Source organism: Hyla sarda, unplaced genomic scaffold (assembly GCF_029499605.1).
Source record: "Hyla sarda isolate aHylSar1 unplaced genomic scaffold, aHylSar1.hap1 scaffold_1411, whole genome shotgun sequence".
NCBI classification, from domain to species: domain Eukaryota; kingdom Metazoa; phylum Chordata; class Amphibia; order Anura; family Hylidae; genus Hyla; species Hyla sarda.
Window position 1 is genome coordinate 16 of NW_026608041.1, and position 18509 is coordinate 18524.

The following is an 18509-nucleotide window of genomic DNA, read 5'->3' on the forward strand; positions in this document are numbered from 1 at the left end:
AAGCATTTGTCTTTGCCTTTGCAATACCACAGAAGCAATGCATGGTCAATGTACAGCAATGACCACACCTGTGTGAACAGCCAGGAGACCCCCCCCCCCCCCCCCCCCATGTTATGTTACATAGTTACATAGTTAGTACGGTCGAAAAAAGACATATGTCCATCAAGTTCAACCAGGGAATTAAGGGGTAGGGTGTGGCGCGATATTGGGGAAGGGATGAGATTTTATATTTCTTCATAAGCATTAATCTTATTTTGTCAATTAGGAACATTCAGCACCCACCCGCTATCAAGGCAGCTGCCTATCATGTCATGCCCTACCTGCACAGGTGTGCTGGCTACTCAAATGATCCAATTAAGGAGGCCATTAGTCAGCAGCAGCAGAAGTCCTGTGCCTGGACGCTCCAACAGCGGCAGACACAAGCAGAAGCAGCAGAAGCAGCAGCAGCAGCACCACCTTTTGTTTTTTGGCTGCAGCAGCAAGGCCCACAGGGCTGGCTAGCTGGCTAGCCAGCAAGCAGGTAGCAATGAAAGTAGGAATCTTTCCTTTTTAACCCTGTAAGGGGGTGGTGCACTGTACCCGAAGATACTGCCATATCGGGTCAATGCATAGGGCGACGGAAGCAAGCTTCGAAATCGGCCCCCGTTCTCAAAATCCATTTAATATATGGTCCCCAGATAGGGGACGTATCAGATATTAAACTGATAAGAACAGATACTACACTTGATCTTAGCCAAAAGGCCGAGAAGCGATAACCGTGAAAGGGGCGGGGCCCAACAAGGTCCCCTTCATGGGCACTATCACTGCTTGCTGTCAGGGAGGCTGCCAGACAATTTTCCATGCACACTCTGGGCTGGGGGGCAGTCAACCACCAGTACACACAGCAGAACCTAAACCCATACCATTATTGCTAAGCAGCAAGACAGGGGCCCATTGCACTCCCACGGGGCCTTTTTAAATGGCAATCCATAACCCGGATTTGCCAGGAACCCTTCTTACTCCTCCTACTTGCATGTGACACTGGGCTTAGGATCTGCATAGGAAACACACATCACAAGCACACACCTACCTTTGTTTGCCTGCAGATGCCTCCTTGGCTGTCCCCAAACGGTATCAAACCAACACCCACGGGAAGCTGTAAGCATAGAGGACATGCCTGCACCCCATTGGACTTACCTGTGTGGGTTAAATCCGGGTTATTTGACAACCTATGGCGGTGATGGTTCTGCTCAGGCAGAGCAGTGCTGATGCTCCTCATAAGCTGTCGCTGCTGTGAAGGTTCTAGGTGACATCACAAATCCCTATGGTTACATACACAACAAAGCTGGGTTGTTGTTGTTTACACTCTGCAAGGCCTGTGGAAGTGAGTGACATCATAGCACTGTAGTTCTGAGGGTTCTAGATGGATGCAACAATCTCCTGTTGCTTCTATGAAGGCCATAATAGACGACATCACCAAACAGCTCCATAGTCACATACACAGCAAAGGAGAGATGTTGTTTACACCTAGTGATGTCAGTGGTATTGAGTGACATCACAGCACAGTGCTAAGGCTCCTGGGCCTGGACACAGCAGCGGCTGCAATATCTCAACGGAGAATACGTTTATATATATGTGTGTGTGTGCGCGTATATATATATATATATATATATATATATATATATATATATATATATATATTTCTCCGCCGAAATCACTTTTAAACCATTTCCACCTTTTTTCCCTTCTCTTCCTCTTACCTTTTTTTTCACGTTTTTTTACGTTTTTCTCCTTTTCGCCTCTTTTCTGGGCGTATTATTCTTCTTTTCTTCTTTTTTTCGTCTAATGCATACCCCATCAGTGCAGCAATGCTTATTCAATACCGCCAGCAGATGGAGACACTGGGGGATAATTTTCTAAGGATTTATACTGATTTTTCCTGTCTGAATTTGTCGCACAGAAAGTTGCAGGCCAAATATGTGTGGACATTTCTGCGACTTTAGCTTCTAGAGCATTTTTACAACATTATACATAGGTGCTGAATACATAAAAAGCGACTGTTCAGCGACAGACAAGTCGCATCGGCTGAAAGGTAGGCCAGAATGGTCAGTCCATGTTGGAGCAGGTTTAGATACAGTCTAATGTATAGATCGTCAAAGTCTGTGCACAGAATTTAGCAAGGGCCCTCGCACCTTCTGATGCATCAGGTAGGTGCACAATAGCATAGCCTAACCCTCTGTACTTTGTGTCTATATTGATGCGGGACATAGACAGCCAGCTGATGACCAATCCATTAGTGCAATGGATGGCTGGAAGCATTTTGTCTTTGCCTTTGCAATACCACAGAAGCAATGCATGGTCAATGTACAGCAATGACACACCTGTGTGAACAGCCAGGAGGACCCCCCCCCCCCCCATGTTATGTTACATAGTTACAATAGTTAGTACGGTCGAAAAAGACATATGTCCATTCAAGTTCAACCAGGGAATTAAGGGGTAGGGGTGTGGCGCGATATTGGGGAAGGGATTGAGATTTTATATTTCTTCATAAGCATAATCTTTATTTTGTCAATTAGGAACATTCAGCACCCACCCGCTATCAAGGCAGCTGCCTATCATGTCATGCCCTACCTGCACAGGTGTGCTGGCTACTCAAATGATCCAATTAAGGAGGCCATTTAGTCAGCAGCAGCAGAAGTCCTGTGCCTGGACGCTCCAACAGCGGCCAGACACAAGCCAGAAGCAGCAGAAGCAGCAGCAGCAGCACCACCTTTTGTTTTTTGGCTGCAGCAGCAAGGCCCACAGGGCTGGCTAGCTGGCTAGCCAGCAAGCAGGTAGCAATGAAAGTAGGAATCTTTCTTTTTAACCCTGTAAGGGGGTGGTGCACTGTACCCGAAGATACTGCCATATCGGGTCAATGCATAGGGCGACGGAAGCAAGCTTCGAAATCGGCCCCCGTTCTCAAAAATCCATTTAATATATGGTCCCCAGATAGGGGACGTATCAGATATTAAACTGATAAGAACAGATACTACACTTGATCTTAGCCAAAAGGCCGAGAAGCGATAACCGTGAAAGGGGGGCCGGGCAACAAGGTCCCCTTCATGGGCACTATCACTGCTTGCTGTCAAGGGAGGCTGCCAGACAATTTTCCATGCACACTCTGGGCTGGGGGGCAGTCAACCACCAGTACACACAGCAGAACCTAAACCCATACCATTATTGCTAAGCAGCAAGACAGGGGCCCATTGCACTCCCACGGGGCCTTTTTAATGCAATCCATAACCCGGATTTGCCAGGAACCCTTCTTACTCCTCCTACTTGCATGTGACACTGGGCTTAGGATCTGCATAGGAAACACACACACAAGCACACACCTACCTTTGTTGCCTGCAGATGCCTCCTTGGCTGTCCCCAAACGGTATCAAAACCAACACCCACGGGAAGCTGTAAGCATAGAGGACATGCCTGCACCCCATTGGACTTACCTGTGTGGGTTAAATCCGGGTTATTTGACAACCTATGGCGGTGATGGTTCTGCTCAGGCAGAGCAGTGCTGATGCTCCTCATAAAGCTGTCGCTGCTGTGAAGGTTCTAGGTGACATCACAAATCCCTATGGTTACATACACAACAAAGCTGGGTTGTTGTTGTTTACACTCTGCAAGGCCTGTGGAAGTGAGTGACATCATAGCACTGTAGTTCTGATGGTTCTAGATGGATGCAACAATCTCCTGTTGCTTCTATGAAGGCCATAATAGACGACATCACCAAACAGCTCCATAGTCACATACACAGCAAAGGAGAGATGTTGTTTACACCTAGTGATGTCTGTGGTATTGAGTGACATCACAGCACAGTGCTAAGGCTCCTGGGCCTGGACACGCAGCCGGCTGCAATATCTCAACGGAGAATACGTTTATATATATGTGTGTGTAGTGCGCGTATATATATATATATATATATATATATATATATATATATATATATTCTCCGCCGAAATCACTTTTAAACCCATTTCCACCTTTTTTTCCCTTCTCTTCCTCTTACTTTTTTTTCACGTTTTTTTTACGTTTTTCTCCTTTTCGCCTCTTTTCTGGGCGTATTATTCTTCTTTTTCTTCTTTTTTTTCGTCTAATGCATACCCCATCAGTGCAGCAATGCTTATTCAATACCGCCAGCAGATGGAGACACTGGGGGATAATTTTCTAAGGATTTATACTGATTTTTCCTGTCTGAATTTGTCGCACAGAAAGTTGCAGGCCAAATATGTGTGACATTTCTGCGACTTTAGCTTCTAGAGCATTTTTACAACATTATACATAGGTGCTGAATACATAAAAAGCGACTGTTCAGCGACAGACAAGTCGCATCGGCTGAAAGTAGCCAGAATGTCAGTCCATGTTGGAGCAGGTTTAGATACAGTCTAAAGCATAGATCTCAAAGTCTGTGCACAGAATTTAGCAAGGGCCTCGCACCTTCTGATGCATCAGGTAGGTGCACAATAGCATAGCCTAACCCTCTGTACTTTGGTCTATATTGATGCGGGACATAGACAGCCAGCTGATGACCAATCCCGATTAGTGCAATGGATGGCTGGAAGCATTTGTCTTTGCCTTTGCAATACCACAGAAGCAATGCATGGTCAATGTACAGCAATGACACACCTGTGTGAACAGCCAGGAGACCCCCCCCCCCCATGTTATGTTACATAGTTAACATAGTTAGTACGGTCGAAAAAAGACATATGTCCATCAAGTTCAACCAGGGAATTAAGGGGTAGGGGGTGTGGCGCGATATTGGGGAAGGGATGAGATTTTATATTTCTTCATAAGCATTAATCTTATTTTGTCAATTAGGAACATTCAGCACCCACCCGCTATCAAGGCAGCTGCCTATCATGTCATGCCCTACCTGCACAGGTGTGCTGGCTACTCAAATGATCCAATTAAGGAGGCCATTTAGTCAGCAGCAGCAGAAGTCCTGTGCCTGGACACTCCAACAGCGGCCAGACACAAGCAGAAGCAGCAGAAGCAGCAGCAGCAGCACCACCTTTTGTTTTTTGGCTGCAGCAGCAAGGCCCACAGGGCTGGCTAGCTGGGCTAGCCAGCAAGCAGGTAGCAATGAAAGTAGGAATCTTTCTTTTTAACCCTGTAAGGGGGTGGTGCACTGTACCCGAAGATACTGCCATATCGGGTCAATGCATAGGGCGACGGAAGCAAGCTTCGAAATCGGCCCCCGTTCTCAAAAATCCATTTAATATATGGTCCCCAGATAGGGGACGTATCAGATATTAAACTGATAGAACAGATACTACACTTGATCTTAGCCAAAAGGGCCGAGAAGCGATAACCGTGGAAAGGGGCGGGCCCAACAAGGTCCCCTTCATGGGCACTATCACTGCTTCCTGTCAGGGAGGCTGCCAGACAATTTTCCATGCACACTCTGGGCTGGGGGGCAGTCAACCACCAGTACACACAGCAGAACCTAAACCCATACCATTATTGCTAAGCAGCAAGACAGGGGCCCATTGCACTCCCACGGGGCCTTTTTAAATGCAATCCATAACCCGGATTTGCCAGGAACCCTTCTTACTCCTCCTACTTGCATGTGACACTGGGCTTAGGATCTGCATAGGAAACACACACACAAGCACACACCTACCTTTGTTGCCTGCAGATGCCTCCTTGGCTGTCCCCAAACGGTATCAAACCAACACCCACGGGAAGCTGTAAGCATAGAGGACATGCCTGCACCCCATTGGACTTACCTGTGTGGGTTAAATCCGGGTTATTTGACAACCTATGGCGGTGATGGTTCTGCTCAGGCAGAGCAGTGCTGATGCTCCTCATAAAGCTGTCGCTGCTGTGAAGGTTCTAGGTGACATCACAAATCCCTATGGTTACATACACAACAAAGCTGGGTTGTTGTTGTTTACACTCTGCAAGGCCTGTGGAAGTGAGTGACATCATAGCACTGTAGTTCTGAGGGTTCTAGATGGATGCAACAATCTCCTGTTGCTTCTATGAAGGCCATAATAGACGACATCACCAAACAGCTCCATAGTCACATACACAGCAAAGGAGAGATGTTGTTTACACCTAGTGATGTCAGTGGTATTGAGTGACATCACAGCACAGTGCTAAGGCTCCTGGGCCTGGACCACAGCAGCGGCTGCAATATCTCAACGGAGAATACGTTTATATATATGTGTGTGTGTGCGCGTATATATATATATATATATATATATATATATATATATATATATATACTATTCTCCGCCGAAATCACTTTTAAACCCATTTCCACTTTTTTTCCCTTCTCTTCCTCTTACTTTTTTTTCACGTTTTTTTACGTTTTTCTCCTTTTCGCCTCTTTTCTGGGCGTATTATTCTTCTTTTTCTTCTTTTTTTTCGTCTAATGCATACCCCATCAGTGCAGCAATGCTTATTCAATACCGCCAGCAGATGGAGACACTGGGGGATAATTTTCTAAGGATTTATACTGATTTTTCCTGTCTGAATTTGTCGCACAGAAAGTTGCAGGCCAAATATGTGTGACATTTCTGCGACTTTAGCTTCTAGAGCATTTTTACAACATTATACATAGGTGCTGAATACATAAAAAGCGACTGTTCAGCGACAGACAAGTCGCATCGGCTGAAAGTAGGCCAGAATGTCAGTCCATGTTGGAGCAGGTTTAGATACAGTCTAAAGTATAGATCTCAAAGTCTGTGCACAGAATTTAGCAAGGGCCTCGCACCTTCTGATGCATCAGGTAGGTGCACAATAGCATAGCCTAACCCTCTGTACTTTGGTCTATATTGATGCGGGACATAGACAGCCAGCTGATGACCAATCCATTAGTGCAATGGATGGCTGGAAGCATTTGTCTTTGCCTTTGCAATACCACAGAAGCAATGCATGGTCAATGTACAGCAATGACACACCTGTGTGAACAGCCAGGAGACCCCCCCCCCCCCCCCATGTTATGTTACATAGTTACATAGTTAGTACGGTCGAAAAAAGACATATGTCCATCAAGTTCAACCAGGGAATTAAGGGGTAGGGGTGTGGCGCGATATTGGGGAAGGGATGAGATTTTATATTTCTTCATAAGCATTAATCTTATTTTGTCAATTAGGAACATTCAGCACCCACCCGCTATCAAGGCAGCTGCCTATCATGTCATGCCCTACCTGCACAGGTGTGCTGGCTACTCAAATGATCCAATTAAGGAGGCCATTTAGTCAGCAGCAGCAGAAGTCCTGTGCCTGGACGCTCCAACAGCGGCCAGACACAAGCAGAAGCAGCAGAAGCAGCAGCAGCAGCACCACCTTTTGTTTTTTGGCTGCAGCAGCAAGGCCCACAGGGCTGGCTAGCTGGCTAGCCAGCAAGCAGGTAGCAATGAAAGTAGGAATCTTTCTTTTTAACCCTGTAAGGGGGTGGTGCACTGTACCCGAAGATACTGCCATATCGGGTCAATGCATAGGGCGACGGAAGCAAGCTTCGAAATCGGCCCCCGTTCTCAAAAATCCATTTAATATATGGTCCCCAGATAGGGGACGTATCAGATATTAAACTGATAAGAACAGATTTTTTTTTATTTTTTTTTTTTTATCTAAAGCCGAGGAACGTGCTTTCGATTCACCCAAAGTGCAAGAAAAAGTGCAAACGTGTTACACTAAAAAAAACGTGCACAAAGGATGCGGTCTATCGCAAGCCCTTCTCCGATAGGAGAGAGGCCCCCCAACAAACCTTACCCTTCGCCTCCGGACCAAAAGGTACCTGCGAGGTTCCAGGTTCGATGTCCCTTTTCGCCGAAGCTACTAGGGGACCACAAATGCTCCCGGCATCCCCCTTGGCGTTAGCCAAGGTATCTGCCCGCAGAGCCGATTACGGTAGGTACCCTGCCAAAGCAGGAGTACCCGGGGTGTTTGCAGGGAGGTGCGGAACCTAATGGCCACACACACCTCCCCTAGACCGCCAGGAGGGACACCCAGAAGGGCTACCGCATCCTGACCAATCCTGTGAACACACAACACGCAAAAAGTGACACAGTGAGACAAAAAAAGAAATAAATAAGTGAATGTGTGCAGATATACTGCCCGGACATCCGGCCGGATCTATAAAAATTTCTCTGATCCTAGCCAGAAGGCCGGGAATCAAGAGGTGAGTGCCACAAGGTGAAGAGATTATGGTGCCCGTGCTTCAACTCAGTGAGCCTATTCTCCCAGTGAGTTTCGGCACCTCGGGGTCACCACTCCCCGAGGCACAAAAGTACCTCGGCTCTAGACCCTCTCAGCCTCATGGCGAGACCCGGAGGGAACAGGTCACATCGGGGCAGCCGTCGAGCTGATTCCTCAGAACCAGCCCCGGAAAGCCCTGGTACACCTGCTCCTCCATGCAGCACCCATCCCCACCAGCCCCATACCGGCGTTACTATACACCGGCATGAAAAACTGATAAGAACAGATACTACACTTGATCTTAGCCAAAAGGCCGAGAAGCGATAACCGTGAAAGGGGCGGGCCCAACAAGGTCCCCTTCATGGGCACTATCACTGCTTGCTGTCAGGGAGGCTGCCAGACAATTTTCCATGCACACTCTGGGCTGGGGGGCAGTCAACCACCAGTACACACAGCAGAACCTAAACCCATACCATTATTGCTAAGCAGCAAGACAGGGGCCCATTGCACTCCCACGGGGCCTTTTTAAATGCAATCCATAACCCGGATTTGCCAGGAACCCTTCTTACTCCTCCTACTTGCATGTGACACTGGGCTTAGGATCTGCATAGGAAACACACACACAAGCACACACCTACCTTTGTTGCCTGCAGATGCCTCCTTGGCTGTCCCCAAACGGTATCAAACCAACACCCACGGGAAGCTGTAAGCATAGAGGACATGCCTGCACCCCATTGGACTTACCTGTGTGGGTTAAATCCGGGTTATTTGACAACCTATGGCGGTGATGGTTCTGCTCAGGCAGAGCAGTGCTGATGCTCCTCATAAAGCTGTCGCTGCTGTGAAGGTTCTAGGTGACATCACAAATCCCTATGGTTACATACACAACAAAGCTGGGTTGTTGTTGTTTACACTCTGCAAGGCCTGTGGAAGTGAGTGACATCATAGCACTGTAGTTCTGAGGGTTCTAGATGGATGCAACAATCTCCTGTTGCTTCTATGAAGGCCATAATAGACGACATCACCAAACAGCTCCATAGTCACATACACAGCAAAGGAGAGATGTTGTTTACACCTAGTGATGTCAGTGGTATTGAGTGACATCACAGCACAGTGCTAAGGCTCCTGGGCCTGGACACAGCAGCGGCTGCAATATCTCAACGGAGAATACGTTTATATATATGTGTGTGTGTGCGCGTATATATATATATATATATATATATATATATATATATATATATATATATATATATATTTCTCCGCCGAAATCACTTTTAAACCCATTTCCACCTTTTTTTCCCTTCTCTTCCTCTTACTTTTTTTTCACGTTTTTTTACGTTTTTCTCCTTTTCGCCTCTTTTCTGGGCGTATTATTCTTCTTTTTCTTCTTTTTTTTCGTCTAATGCATACCCCATCAGTGCAGCAATGCTTATTCAATACCGCCAGCAGATGGAGACACTGGGGGATAATTTTCTAAGGATTTATACTGATTTTTCCTGTCTGAATTTGTCGCACAGAAAGTTGCAGGCCAAATATGTGTGACATTTCTGCGACTTTAGCTTCTAGAGCATTTTTACAACATTATACATAGGTGCTGAATACATAAAAAGCGACTGTTCAGCGACAGACAAGTCGCATCGGCTGAAAGTAGGCCAGAATGTCAGTCCATGTTGGAGCAGGTTTAGATACAGTCTAAAGTATAGATCTCAAAGTCTGTGCACAGAATTTAGCAAGGGCCTCGCACCTTCTGATGCATCAGGTAGGTGCACAATAGCATAGCCTAACCCTCTGTACTTTGGTCTATATTGATGCGGGACATAGACAGCCAGCTGATGACCAATCCATTAGTGCAATGGATGGCTGGAAGCATTTGTCTTTGCCTTTGCAATACCACAGAAGCAATGCATGGTCAATGTACAGCAATGACACACCTGTGTGAACAGCCAGGAGACCCCCCCCCCCCCCCATGTTATGTTACATAGTTACATAGTTAGTACGGTCGAAAAAAGACATATGTCCATCAAGTTCAACCAGGGAATTAAGGGGTAGGGGTGTGGCGCGATATTGGGGAAGGGATGAGATTTTATATTTCTTCATAAGCATTAATCTTATTTTGTCAATTAGGAACATTCAGCACCCACCCGCTATCAAGGCAGCTGCCTATCATGTCATGCCCTACCTGCACAGGTGTGCTGGCTACTCAAATGATCCAATTAAGGAGGCCATTTAGTCAGCAGCAGCAGAAGTCCTGTGCCTGGACGCTCCAACAGCGGCCAGACACAAGCAGAAGCAGCAGAAGCAGCAGCAGCAGCACCACCTTTTGTTTTTTGGCTGCAGCAGCAAGGCCCACAGGGCTGGCTAGCTGGCTAGCCAGCAAGCAGGTAGCAATGAAAGTAGGAATCTTTCTTTTTAACCCTGTAAGGGGGTGGTGCACTGTACCCGAAGATACTGCCATATCGGGTCAATGCATAGGGCGACGGAAGCAAGCTTCGAAATCGGCCCCCGTTCTCAAAAATCCATTTAATATATGGTCCCCAGATAGGGGACGTATCAGATATTAAACTGATAAGAACAGATACTACACTTGATCTTAGCCAAAAGGCCGAGAAGCGATAACCGTGAAAGGGGCGGGCCCAACAAGGTCCCCTTCATGGGCACTATCACTGCTTGCTGTCAGGGAGGCTGCCAGACAATTTTCCATGCACACTCTGGGCTGGGGGGCAGTCAACCACCAGTACACACAGCAGAACCTAAACCCATACCATTATTGCTAAGCAGCAAGACAGGGGCCCATTGCACTCCCACGGGGCCTTTTTAAATGCAATCCATAACCCGGATTTGCCAGGAACCCTTCTTACTCCTCCTACTTGCATGTGACACTGGGCTTAGGATCTGCATAGGAAACACACACACAAGCACACACCTACCTTTGTTGCCTGCAGATGCCTCCTTGGCTGTCCCCAAACGGTATCAAACCAACACCCACGGGAAGCTGTAAGCATAGAGGACATGCCTGCACCCCATTGGACTTACCTGTGTGGGTTAAATCCGGGTTATTTGACAACCTATGGCGGTGATGGTTCTGCTCAGGCAGAGCAGTGCTGATGCTCCTCATAAAGCTGTCGCTGCTGTGAAGGTTCTAGGTGACATCACAAATCCCTATGGTTACATACACAACAAAGCTGGGTTGTTGTTGTTTACACTCTGCAAGGCCTGTGGAAGTGAGTGACATCATAGCACTGTAGTTCTGAGGGTTCTAGATGGATGCAACAATCTCCTGTTGCTTCTATGAAGGCCATAATAGACGACATCACCAAACAGCTCCATAGTCACATACACAGCAAAGGAGAGATGTTGTTTACACCTAGTGATGTCAGTGGTATTGAGTGACATCACAGCACAGTGCTAAGGCTCCTGGGCCTGGACACAGCAGCGGCTGCAATATCTCAACGGAGAATACGTTTATATATATGTGTGTGTGTGCGCGTATATATATATATATATATATATATATATATATATATATATATATATTTCTCCGCCGAAATCACTTTTAAACCCATTTCCACCTTTTTTTCCCTTCTCTTCCTCTTACTTTTTTTTCACGTTTTTTTACGTTTTTCTCCTTTTCGCCTCTTTTCTGGGCGTATTATTCTTCTTTTTCTTCTTTTTTTTCGTCTAATGCATACCCCATCAGTGCAGCAATGCTTATTCAATACCGCCAGCAGATGGCGACACTGGGGGATAATTTTCTAAGGATTTATACTGATTTTTCCTGTCTGAATTTGTCGCACAGAAAGTTGCAGGCCAAATATGTGTGACATTTCTGCGACTTTAGCTTCTAGAGCATTTTTACAACATTATACATAGGTGCTGAATACATAAAAAGCGACTGTTCAGCGACAGACAAGTCGCATCGGCTGAAAGTAGGCCAGAATGTCAGTCCATGTTGGAGCAGGTTTAGATACAGTCTAAAGTATAGATCTCAAAGTCTGTGCACAGAATTTAGCAAGGGCCTCGCACCTTCTGATGCATCAGGTAGGTGCACAATAGCATAGCCTAACCCTCTGTACTTTGGTCTATATTGATGCGGGACATAGACAGCCAGCTGATGACCAATCCATTAGTGCAATGGATGGCTGGAAGCATTTGTCTTTGCCTTTGCAATACCACAGAAGCAATGCATGGTCAATGTACAGCAATGACACACCTGTGTGAACAGCCAGGAGACCCCCCCCCCCCCCCATGTTATGTTACATAGTTACATAGTTAGTACGGTCGAAAAAAGACATATGTCCATCAAGTTCAACCAGGGAATTAAGGGGTAGGGGTGTGGCGCGATATTGGGGAAGGGATGAGATTTTATATTTCTTCATAAGCATTAATCTTATTTTGTCAATTAGGAACATTCAGCACCCACCCGCTATCAAGGCAGCTGCCTATCATGTCATGCCCTACCTGCACAGGTGTGCTGGCTACTCAAATGATCCAATTAAGGAGGCCATTTAGTCAGCAGCAGCAGAAGTCCTGTGCCTGGACGCTCCAACAGCGGCCAGACACAAGCAGAAGCAGCAGAAGCAGCAGCAGCAGCACCACCTTTTGTTTTTTGGCTGCAGCAGCAAGGCCCACAGGGCTGGCTAGCTGGCTAGCCAGCAAGCAGGTAGCAATGAAAGTAGGAATCTTTCTTTTTAACCCTGTAAGGGGGTGGTGCACTGTACCCGAAGATACTGCCATATCGGGTCAATGCATAGGGCGACGGAAGCAAGCTTCGAAATCGGCCCCCGTTCTCAAAAATCCATTTAATATATGGTCCCCAGATAGGGGACGTATCAGATATTAAACTGATAAGAACAGATACTACACTTGATCTTAGCCAAAAGGCCGAGAAGCGATAACCGTGAAAGGGGCGGGCCCAACAAGGTCCCCTTCATGGGCACTATCACTGCTTGCTGTCAGGGAGGCTGCCAGACAATTTTCCATGCACACTCTGGGCTGGGGGGCAGTCAACCACCAGTACACACAGCAGAACCTAAACCCATACCATTATTGCTAAGCAGCAAGACAGGGGCCCATTGCACTCCCACGGGGCCTTTTTAAATGCAATCCATAACCCGGATTTGCCAGGAACCCTTCTTACTCCTCCTACTTGCATGTGACACTGGGCTTAGGATCTGCATAGGAAACACACACACAAGCACACACCTACCTTTGTTGCCTGCAGATGCCTCCTTGGCTGTCCCCAAACGGTATCAAACCAACACCCACGGGAAGCTGTAAGCATAGAGGACATGCCTGCACCCCATTGGACTTACCTGTGTGGGTTAAATCCGGGTTATTTGACAACCTATGGCGGTGATGGTTCTGCTCAGGCAGAGCAGTGCTGATGCTCCTCATAAAGCTGTCGCTGCTGTGAAGGTTCTAGGTGACATCACAAATCCCTATGGTTACATACACAACAAAGCTGGGTTGTTGTTGTTTACACTCTGCAAGGCCTGTGGAAGTGAGTGACATCATAGCACTGTAGTTCTGAGGGTTCTAGATGGATGCAACAATCTCCTGTTGCTTCTATGAAGGCCATAATAGACGACATCACCAAACAGCTCCATAGTCACATACACAGCAAAGGAGAGATGTTGTTTACACCTAGTGATGTCAGTGGTATTGAGTGACATCACAGCACAGTGCTAAGGCTCCTGGGCCTGGACACAGCAGCGGCTGCAATATCTCAACGGAGAATACGTTTATATATATGTGTGTGTGTGCGCGTATATATATATATATATATATATATATATATATCTATATATATATATATATTTCTCCACCGAAATCACTTTTAAACCCATTTCCACCTTTTTTTCCCTTCTCTTCCTCTTACTTTTTTTTCACGTTTTTTTACGTTTTTCTCCTTTTCGCCTCTTTTCTGGGCGTATTATTCTTCTTTTTCTTCTTTTTTTTCGTCGAATGCATACCCCATCAGTGCAGCAATGCTTATTCAATACCGCCAGCAGATGGAGACACTGGGGGATAATTTTCTAAGGATTTATACTGATTTTTCCTGTCTGAATTTGTCGCACAGAAAGTTGCAGGCCAAATATGTGTGACATTTCTGCGACTTTAGCTTCTAGAGCATTTTTACAACATTATACATAGGTGCTGAATACATAAAAAGCGACTGTTCAGCGACAGACAAGTCGCATCGGCTGAAAGTAGGCCAGAATGTCAGTCCATGTTGGAGCAGGTTTAGATACAGTCTAAAGTATAGATCTCAAAGTCTGTGCACAGAATTTAGCAAGGGCCTCGCACCTTCTGATGCATCAGGTAGGTGCACAATAGCATAGCCTAACCCTCTGTACTTTGGTCTATATTGATGCGGGACATAGACAGCCAGCTGATGACCAATCCATTAGTGCAATGGATGGCTGGAAGCATTTGTCTTTGCCTTTGCAATACCACAGAAGCAATGCATGGTCAATGTACAGCAATGACACACCTGTGTGAACAGCCAGGAGACCCCCCCCCCCCCCCATGTTATGTTACATAGTTACATAGTTAGTACGGTCGAAAAAAGACATATGTCCATCAAGTTCAACCAGGGAATTAAGGGGTAGGGGTGTGGCGCGATATTGGGGAAGGGATGAGATTTTATATTTCTTCATAAGCATTAATCTTATTTTGTCAATTAGGAACATTCAGCACCCACCCGCTATCAAGGCAGCTGCCTATCATGTCATGCCCTACCTGCACAGGTGTGCTGGCTACTCAAATGATCCAATTAAGGAGGCCATTTAGTCAGCAGCAGCAGAAGTCCTGTGCCTGGACGCTCCAACAGCGGCCAGACACAAGCAGAAGCAGCAGAAGCAGCAGCAGCAGCACCACCTTTTGTTTTTTGGCTGCAGCAGCAAGGCCCACAGGGCTGGCTAGCTGGCTAGCCAGCAAGCAGGTAGCAATGAAAGTAGGAATCTTTCTTTTTAACCCTGTAAGGGGGTGGTGCACTGTACCCGAAGATACTGCCATATCGGGTCAATGCATAGGGCGACGGAAGCAAGCTTCGAAATCGGCCCCCGTTCTCAAAAATCCATTTAATATATGGTCCCCAGATAGGGGACGTATCAGATATTAAACTGATAAGAACAGATACTACACTTGATCTTAGCCAAAAGGCCGAGAAGCGATAACCGTGAAAGGGGCGGGCCCAACAAGGTCCCCTTCATGGGCACTATCACTGCTTGCTGTCAGGGAGGCTGCCAGACAATTTTCCATGCACACTCTGGGCTGGGGGGCAGTTAACCACCAGTACACACAGCAGAACCTAAACCCATACCATTATTGCTAAGCAGCAAGACAGGGGCCCATTGCACTCCCACAGGGCCTTTTTAAATGCAATCCATAACCCGGATTTGCCAGGAACCCTTCTTACTCCTCCTACTTGCATGTGACACTGGGCTTAGGATCTGCATAGGAAACACACACACAAGCACACACCTACCTTTGTTGCCTGCAGATGCCTCCTTCGCTGTCCCCAAACGGTATCAAACCAACACCCACGGGAAGCTGTAAGCATAGAGGACATGCCTGCACCCCATTGGACTTACCTGTGTGGGTTAAATCCGGGTTATTTGACAACCTATGGCGGTGATGGTTCTGCTCAGGCAGAGCAGTGCTGATGCTCCTCATAAAGCTGTCGCTGCTGTGAAGGTTCTAGGTGACATCACAAATCCCTATGGTTACATACACAACAAAGCTGGGTTGTTGTTGTTTACACTCTGCAAGGCCTGTGGAAGTGAGTGACATCATAGCACTGTAGTTCTGAGGGTTCTAGATGGATGCAACAATCTCCTGTTGCTTCTATGAAGGCCATAATAGACGACATCACCAAACAGCTCCATAGTCACATACACAGCAAAGGAGAGATGTTGTTTACACCTAGTGATGTCAGTGGTATTGAGTGACATCACAGCACAGTGCTAAGGCTCCTGGGCCTGGACACAGCAGCGGCTGCAATATCTCAACGGAGAATACGTTTATATATATGTGTGTGTGTGCGCGTATATATATATATATATATATATATATATATATATATATATATTTCTCCGCCGAAATCACTTTTAAACCCATTTCCACCTTTTTTTCCCTTCTCTTCCTCTTACTTTTTTTTCACGTTTTTTTACGTTTTTCTCCTTTTCGCCTCTTTTCTGGGCGTATTATTCTTCTTTTTCTTCTTTTTTTTCGTCTAATGCATACCCCATCAGTGCAGCAATGCTTATTCAATACCGCCAGCAGATGGAGACACTGGGGGATAATTTTCTAAGGATTTATACTGATTTTTCCTGTCTGAATTTGTCGCACAGAAAGTTGCAGGCCAAATATGTGTGACATTTCTGCGACTTTAGCTTCTAGAGCATTTTTACAACATTATACATAGGTGCTGAATACATAAAAAGCGACTGTTCAGCGACAGACAAGTCGCATCGGCTGAAAGTAGGCCAGAATGTCAGTCCATGTTGGAGCAGGTTTAGATACAGTCTAAAGTATAGATCTCAAAGTCTGTGCACAGAATTTAGCAAGGGCCTCGCACCTTCTGATGCATCAGGTAGGTGCACAATAGCATAGCCTAACCCTCTGTACTTTGGTCTATATTGATGCGGGACATAGACAGCCAGCTGATGACCAATCCATTAGTGCAATGGATGGCTGGAAGCATTTGTCTTTGCCTTTGCAATACCACAGAAGCAATGCATGGTCAATGTACAGCAATGACACACCTGTGTGAACAGCCAGGAGACCCCCCCCCCCCCCATGTTATGTTACATAGTTACATAGTTAGTACGGTCGAAAAAAGACATATGTCCATCAAGTTCAACCAGGGAATTAAGGGGTAGGGGTGTGGCGCGATATTGGGGAAGGGATGAGATTTTATATTTCTTCATAAGCATTAATCTTATTTTGTCAATTAGGAACATTCAGCACCCACCCGCTATCAAGGCAGCTGCCTATCATGTCATGCCCTACCTGCACAGGTGTGCTGGCTACTCAAATGATCCAATTAAGGAGGCCATTTAGTCAGCAGCAGCAGAAGTCCTGTGCCTGGACGCTCCAACAGCGGCCAGACACAAGCAGAAGCAGCAGAAGCAGCAGCACCACCTTTTGTTTTTTGGCTGCAGCAGCAAGGCCCACAGGGCTGGCTAGCTGGCTAGCCAGCAAGCAGGTAGCAATGAAAGTAGGAATCTTTCTTTTTAACCCTGTAAGGGGGTGGTGCACTGTACCCGAAGATACTGCCATATCGGGTCAATGCATAGGGCGACGGAAGCAAGCTTCGAAATCGGCCCCCGTTCTCAAAAATCCATTTAATATATGGTCCCCAGATAGGGGACGTATCAGATATTAAACTGATAAGAACAGATACTACACTTGATCTTAGCCAAAAGGCCGAGAAGCGATAACCGTGAAAGGGGCGGGCCCAACAAGGTCCCCTTCATGGGCACTATCACTGCTTGCTGTCAGGGAGGCTGCCAGACAATTTTCCATGCACACTCTGGGCTGGGGGGCAGTCAACCACCAGTACACACAGCAGAACCTAAACCCATACCATTATTGCTAAGCAGCAAGACAGGGGCCCATTGCACTCCCACGGGGCCTTTTTAAATGCAATCCATAACCCGGATTTGCCAGGAACCCTTCTTACTCCTCCTACTTGCATGTGACACTGGGCTTAGGATCTGCATAGGAAACACACACACAAGCACACACCTACCTTTGTTGCCTGCAGATGCCTCCTTGGCTGTCCCCAAACGGTATCAAACCAACACCCACGGGAAGCTGTAAGCATAGAGGACATGCCTGCACCCCATTGGACTTACCTGTGTGGGTTAAATCCGGGTTATTTGACAACCTATGGCGGTGATGGTTCTGCTCAGGCAGAGCAGTGCTGATGCTCCTCATAAAGCTGTCGCTGCTGTGAAGGTTCTAGGTGACATCACAAATCCCTATGGTTACATACACAACAAAGCTGGGTTGTTGTTGTTTACACTCTGCAAGGCCTGTGGAAGTGAGTGACATCATAGCACTGTAGTTCTGAGGGTTCTAGATGGATGCAACAATCTCCTGTTGCTTCTATGAAGGCCATAATAGACGACATCACCAAACAGCTCCATAGTCACATACACAGCAAAGGAGAGATGTTGTTTACACCTAGTGATGTCAGTGGTATTGAGTGACATCACAGCACAGTGCTAAGGCTCCTGGGCCTGGACACAGCAGCGGCTGCAATATCTCAACGGAGAATACGTTTATATATATGTGTGTGTGTGCGCGTATATATATATATATATATATATATAT

The 18509-nt window shown here is 46.5% G+C and overlaps 8 non-coding genes and 1 pseudogene across 8 annotated transcripts; all 9 read right to left on the reverse strand.

The window, feature by feature from the left end:
* Positions 1–563: 563 nt before the first annotated feature.
* On the reverse strand, positions 564–753 carry LOC130306933 (U2 spliceosomal RNA). The gene has a single exon (XR_008856210.1). It is a non-coding gene; the product is annotated as a U2 spliceosomal RNA (small nuclear RNA).
* A 2102-nt stretch (positions 754–2855) lies between these two features.
* On the reverse strand, positions 2856–3046 carry LOC130306915 (U2 spliceosomal RNA). Its single transcript, XR_008856193.1, has one exon. It is a non-coding gene; the product is annotated as a U2 spliceosomal RNA (small nuclear RNA).
* A 2090-nt stretch (positions 3047–5136) lies between these two features.
* Positions 5137–5327, reverse strand: LOC130306939 (U2 spliceosomal RNA). The gene has a single exon (XR_008856216.1). It is a non-coding gene; the product is annotated as a U2 spliceosomal RNA (small nuclear RNA).
* A 2092-nt stretch (positions 5328–7419) lies between these two features.
* LOC130306943 (U2 spliceosomal RNA) lies at positions 7420–7608 on the reverse strand. Its single transcript, XR_008856220.1, has one exon. It is a non-coding gene; the product is annotated as a U2 spliceosomal RNA (small nuclear RNA).
* Positions 7609–8380: 772 nt separating this feature from the next.
* Positions 8381–8490, reverse strand: LOC130306945 (U2 spliceosomal RNA; annotated as a pseudogene).
* A 2098-nt stretch (positions 8491–10588) lies between these two features.
* Positions 10589–10779, reverse strand: LOC130306926 (U2 spliceosomal RNA). Its single transcript, XR_008856204.1, has one exon. It is a non-coding gene; the product is annotated as a U2 spliceosomal RNA (small nuclear RNA).
* A 2088-nt stretch (positions 10780–12867) lies between these two features.
* On the reverse strand, positions 12868–13058 carry LOC130306938 (U2 spliceosomal RNA). The gene has a single exon (XR_008856215.1). It is a non-coding gene; the product is annotated as a U2 spliceosomal RNA (small nuclear RNA).
* Positions 13059–15150: 2092 nt separating this feature from the next.
* On the reverse strand, positions 15151–15341 carry LOC130306947 (U2 spliceosomal RNA). Its single transcript, XR_008856221.1, has one exon. It is a non-coding gene; the product is annotated as a U2 spliceosomal RNA (small nuclear RNA).
* Positions 15342–17418: 2077 nt separating this feature from the next.
* On the reverse strand, positions 17419–17609 carry LOC130306904 (U2 spliceosomal RNA). Its single transcript, XR_008856183.1, has one exon. It is a non-coding gene; the product is annotated as a U2 spliceosomal RNA (small nuclear RNA).
* Positions 17610–18509: the final 900 nt, after the last annotated feature.